The following is a 6,000-nucleotide window of genomic DNA, read 5'->3' on the forward strand; positions in this document are numbered from 1 at the left end:
GGCAAATGGGGTTAAGTGGCTTGCCCAAGGCCACACAGCTAGGTAATAAGTGTCTGAGGGTGGATTTGAACTCAGGTACTCTGGACTTCAGGGCCAAGGCTCTATCCACTGCACCCCCAGAGCAGGCATTTAATAAATATTTGCAAATTCCATCTCCCTCTAAAAGTCTGTAAGATCCATGACAAGTCATTTCCTCTACCTCAGTCTCCATTTTAGTCATCTATAAAATGAAGGGATTAAAGATGGTTGTTATAAAATAGATTAAGCTAAAATAGTTGAAGAAACAAAGGACCATGTTTTCAGAAGAGAGAAAAAATCCTTAAGGAAAAAATTGGGGAAAAAATAGAGGAAAATATAAACTCTCATAACATTATGTAAAAGGATTAAACAATCCAATAAAACAAAAAAGGATGAAAAATTGGATAAGAAAACAAAAACCTCATAATTAGGTTACTTGGAAAAACTACAGTTTTAAAAAAAAAAAAGAGGGAAGGGAAGGGAAAGCACTTCTACAACACCTCTTAGGAGGCAGGCATTGGATCCTTAAAGCAATCCTGCAAACACACTGGATGCTATAATTATCTCATTTTTACAGTTGAAACAAAGGCAAACAGATGTGGGGGGCCTTGCCCAGGGTAACCCAGTTAGCAAGTATCTGAAGCTGAAATTAAACTCAGGGCTATCTGTCTCAAGACCCAACATTCCATGCACTTCACCACCAACTGCCTCCACAAAAACTGGGAGGCTGGAAAAAACTTAACATGCATCAGGTGGATCAAAAATGACAGATGTAATAATCATGCAATCAAGCAAAGGCAAACAAATATTTACAACATAAAAAGATAAACAAGAAATAGACATTATGCTAAAAGGAATCACAAATAATAAGTCAATATCAAAATTAAAGACTTCAAATGTTTTGGATCTAAATCCATAAAGGAAAAATAAACTTAGACAATAAACCAAGAGTGGCAGGAGATTTCATCCCTCACAAGTCTATCACAAAAACAAACAAAAGAGAAAATATAGAATTGAACAAATTGTTGGAAAAACTAGAACTAAAGACTGCTTGTTAAAGAATATATGTATTTCTCAACACTGCATGGGACTTTTAGAAAAATGGTTTGGATTAGGGTACAGAGATACAGTAAACAAACATAAAAAGGCAGAAAAAGTAAATCCATCCATTACAACTCCTAACACAAATAATGTTGATGATCCAGCCCCTTCCCCCACATCACAGAAAAAAATAGCATTTCATGATCAGGGGTTTATCTTAATAATGATGAAACAACATACCAAAATGTCTGCAAATCAGCTAAAGCAGTCCTCAGGGTCACAATCATATCCCTATATACATCAGCAAAGCAAAAAAAAGAGAAGATCAATAAAATGAAGAGAAATGATCCAAGGCAATATCTCAATAAATTATGGTGTATGAAAATAGTTCATCAATGCACAATGGTGGAAGATAAATAGTTGGAATTCTGGAAAATGACAAGATTTGCATGACTACAATAAAAATTATACAAAAATAACAATAGCAGCAATAATAGCTAGCATTCATATAGCTTTTTAAAATCTGCAAAGTACTTTCATATAGTTTCTCATTTGATACCTTACAACAACTCTATGAGGTAGTAGGTACTATTATTATTCCCATTTTACATATGAAATAACTGAGGCCAAGAGAAATTAAATGAATTTCTCAGAATCACACAACTAGTATATAAGATGGAATTTGAAATGAGGTCCTCCTAACTTCAAGACCAGCACCCCTGAAATCAAATACAACGGTCAATCTCATATCTATACGATAGAAGCTATAAATTCCTTTCTAAAGATAACAAAAATCAGAAAATGTAAAGTCACAAATCAATCACAAATGACATACTAAATTTGCTTAACTGCTTAACTGGTTTCTGGAGAGAAAGTCCCTTGGGGGAAGGGGATTACCGAAGTGTAACTGAGATGTCAAAAAATTGTCTCATTAAAAAATTAATAAAAATAGCTGCATTCAAGCCCTTAGAGAGCTACTATCATCAACAAAAATATCATTGATAATAGCATCTGAAATTTATAGTATACTTTAAGTTTTATATTTAATGATCTCATTTGATCCTCACAACAACTGTTGAGGAAGGTGCTTCAAGTGTTATCATAATATCTTTTTGACAGATGAAGAAACAAGTTCCAGACAGGTAAAGTGACTTACTGGGCCATGGTATTTCAGCTAGTAAATCTTAAAGACAGATTTTTTTAAACCCAGTTCTTCCTTGCTTCATCTCCAACACATTTTCCACTCTAACATACTACAGAACCATAAAGTAGTAAATATTTATATGTGTAATTTTGCTAAATTGATTTAAATAACTGAAAATATCTGAAAACTCTGGTGTATATTGAATGACTACAACATGTGAAATGAGAGAAATGTGAGACATAGTGGTGGGCCTGAGGAAGGAAAGAAAGAAAAAAAAACAGTTGCTGTCTTAAAGGACCTTACAGACTGTTGGAGGGATACAACTTATGTACAATTAAGTAAAAGCAAAGCATATGCAGAGTAAGATGAAACAATTTCAAGAATGAATGTGGGCTATAATAAAGAGAGAAACAGAAATGGTTTGCAAAAATCAGCTGAGGTATGCTTTGAAGGAAGAGGTAATGAATGACCTCCGGATTACAGACCTCAAGAACCACTTTTGCAAAGGCAGGAAAGCAGAAGATAACTACTAGCTAGCAGTCCAATCTGATTGGACACCAGAATGAATATGAAATCAGTCTAGAAAGACAGGAACCAAATGATGGAAGGGTTTAAATAACAGGTTAAGGATTTTGTTGTACTCTATCCCAGAGGCAATAAGAGGTCACTGATACTTCTGGAGCAAGTGAATAACCTGGAGAGATCACTGTTTGATGAGTATCAGCTGACAACTGTGTGAAGAGACTGACAAGATGAAAGATTAGAAGCAGACAGCCTAATAAGGAGATTTCTGCTATAGTCCTTTACTAGAATATTTACTGGGTTATTTAGTCAACACAGGTGATGAGCCTAATAGAAATTTTTACTCAGAAAGAAGAGGATAGACCTAAGAGACATAGGGAAAGTTAAACCAACAAGTCTTGACAATTAATTAATGAGAATTGAGGGAGAGGGAAGATTCAAGGATGACTCCATGGTTTTTAATGTGATGGACAGAAGAATAATTTCAACAAAAACAAGGAAGTGAAGATAAAGGATGGGTTTGGGAGCAGGGAAGAGGAAGAAAAGAATATTAACTTCCCCTTTGGACCTAAGTTGGAAATGCTTAGCAAACAGATAAAAAATTAGAACTGGATTTTAGGACAGAGATATAGCCAAATTCATAGCATTTTCTGAAGTCAGTTGCATGGAGAATATAATTAAAGCCAAGGCAGTTAATGAAATCACTGAGAGAGAGAATGTAGAGAAAGAAGATTCAAAACAGCAAAAAAAAAAAAAGATAATCTAGTAAAGATAATCAAAAAGAATAGGCAAGAATAATAGGAAAAACAAGTACAAAGACCCAGAAGATAAGAAAAAAAATTTTTGAAAGTGTCAAAAGATGCACAGATGCCAAATAGAAATAAGAAATATTTCCATTGCCACTAACAAGACCACTACGTGGGGAAACGTAATAGTGTTGAGAGTTTAGAGAAACAACAGATGTTACATTTACAAGTCATGTCTAAGGATAATAAATAAGGATTTAACCACCTAAACACACATCACTTTAGGTAAAACTATGATGACATTTGAACTCAACCATCCTGATAACTAAATTTCTTCAAGGCTGAAGGTAGGCCTTTCATTTGTTCTGTACCTTCCTACAGATGCCAAGCCTGAAGCAAATGCTCAATAATGAGGTGCTGACTGTTTGATCCAGGAACATTTGGAAATTGTATGCTGTTTTCTAACGAGAGGAATTTTAAAGTAATGCTTTAATTCACTTGGTCTAAACTGGTTTTAACAGACTTGTATGCTCTTAAGGAAAATTTCACTGCACAACAGATAATAATTTGTCAGGGGAGGGGGGGAATGGACATTATTCTCTCCTCAGCATAAATTTAAGATAAAGCCAAAGTTCAAGAAGTTTAACTAGCATTTCTGCTTCTAAGAGAAATCTTTATAAAGATGGGAGGGAGGGGACACACCAGATAGATGTAATGTACTAAATTATTGGGGTAACTGCGGAACTTCTGACTTTGGAGGACCCGGGTACAGCTCCTGATTGCGTTTCTCCCTACTTTGTGGACCTTGGACAATTCATTCATGTGCTACAGATCTCAGCTTTCACATTTGTAAAATAAGGTTGAACTATAAGCATCTCTTAAAAGCCCTACTACAATCATGTGAGGCAAGAAATCTAGAATTCAGTAAAAATGTCCATTTTAACATTTAAGATCGGTTTCTCTAGAACAGCCCTTTCAGCCTGGCACATGTATTCTAGATTTCCTCCCACTCAGTCTCCCCCCCCCCCAAAAAAAGGTGATGAAAGAGAGCCTGTCTCCAGTACAACCTATGGTGGCCCATAGCCTTATCGAGTTACTTTATTTTTTTAGGTTTTTGCAAGGCAATGGGGTGAAGTGGCTTGCCCAAGGCCACGCAGCTAGGTCGTTATTAAGTGTCTGAGGGCGGATTTGAACCCGGGTCCTCCTGGCACAAGGCACTTTTAATCCTTCAGAGAGAGCCTCGGGTTGCGCGGTGAGGAAGGGGCTGGAGAAGAGGCGCCCCGCCAGCTCTAGGTCTGTGATCCAGACCCTCCCGAGCCTCAGTTTCCTCATTTGTAAAGTGAGAAGGGCGGCCCCCCGATGGCCGGAGGTCCAGACCGAGATCCGGGTCACGGTACGGCGGAGCGCGCCGCCCCGGCCCGGGCGCCCCCCACTCCCTGGCCGGGCCGCGCTGGCGCCGTTGGCGCCTTCGGACAAACGGCCCGCGGGGGCCGCTCGGCCCGGCCCGCCCCGACCCCCCACCCCGCACTCACCGGGGCCGGGGGCGCCCGGCTTCCCGGGCAGCGGCTCAGGGTGCCAGTCCGCGGAGGAGGAGGAGGAAGGGGCGGCCGCCGCGCCTCGGCCCGCGCTCACGCCCTCGAGCAGCCGCTGGGCGGCCGGAGCCACAGCCGCCGCCGCCGCCGACTCCCGGCTCGCACGGCGTCGCGGGAGAATGCTGTCATCGGCCGCGCCGCCTCCGCTCCGGACCCCCGCGGCCGCGGGCCGGCGCCGCTCCCCGACTGGCGCGCCGCCGCCGCCGCCGCCGCCTCGCTGCCACTCGCCCGCGGCGCCCCGCCCTCTTCCCGTCACGTGGCGGCGCGCGGCGGCGCGGGCGGGGCCGGGGGCGGGGGCGCGGGGGCGGGGCCGGGGCGGGGCCGGGGAGGCGCCGGCCAACGCCGCCCTCTGACCCCTAGCGGCCGGGTCACAGGGCAGGCGGGAGCCGCCGCCCGCAGCCCCTCCCCGCATCGGACCAGGCCGTGCCCACTCAAAAAAGAACAAAACCGAGCATAGACGAGGCCGAGGAGGCAGCGTGGCAGCGTCGCCGCATGGGCAGCAAGGTGGCACAGCGGAGAGAGCGCCGGCCCTGGAGTCAGGAGGACCTGAGTTCCAATTTAATAATTGCCCAGCCGTGTGGCCTTGGCCAAGCCACTTAACCCCACTGCCTTGCGCCAGAAACAGAGTCCGGGGCCCTCCCCATCATCCTGATCCGGATCTTTCCCCTGGACTCCGGAGGGGGCAGTGAGGCTGGTGTACAGCAGCCCCCTCCCTTCAACCCCCTTCGTGTGACTGTCATGGCATCACCTCCCTGATGGCAGGATCTTCCTCCAGAACTAAGGACAAGCAACAACAATCACCGCATGCTGGTGCCAGCAAGAAATGCCCCGAGCATTCATTAGTCTCCTACTGTCTGCCAGCTCAGAAGATGCAAAAAACAACTTTTCATCCAGAACCGGCTCTTCCAAGGGCACCACCCTCCTCCGGGTGCCCTGC

At 43.5% G+C, this 6,000-nt stretch overlaps 1 protein-coding gene across 10 annotated transcripts in view; it reads right to left on the reverse strand.

Annotated features, from left to right (window-relative positions):
- The window catches only part of OSBPL8 (oxysterol binding protein like 8), a 192,673-nt gene extending 187,476 nt beyond the window's left edge, over nucleotides 1-5,197 (reverse strand). For 8 of the 10 annotated variants that reach the window (XM_074226460.1, XM_074226467.1, XM_074226456.1 and 5 more), the window contains exons 1-2: nucleotides 5,004-5,196; nucleotides 1,300-1,350 (exon numbers count right to left, since the gene is read on the reverse strand). The gene's annotated coding sequence lies outside the window, so the exon portion shown is untranslated. Of the gene's footprint in view, nucleotides 1-1,299; nucleotides 1,351-5,003 lie in introns of all 10 variants that reach the window. The other 2 variants (XM_074226466.1, XM_074226462.1) reach the window with 2 other exon arrangements.
- Between the last annotated feature and the right edge of the window lie 803 nt (nucleotides 5,198-6,000).

The sequence above is a fragment of the Macrotis lagotis genome, chromosome 2 (genome assembly GCF_037893015.1).
Source record: "Macrotis lagotis isolate mMagLag1 chromosome 2, bilby.v1.9.chrom.fasta, whole genome shotgun sequence".
Classification (NCBI taxonomy): domain Eukaryota; kingdom Metazoa; phylum Chordata; class Mammalia; order Peramelemorphia; family Peramelidae; genus Macrotis; species Macrotis lagotis.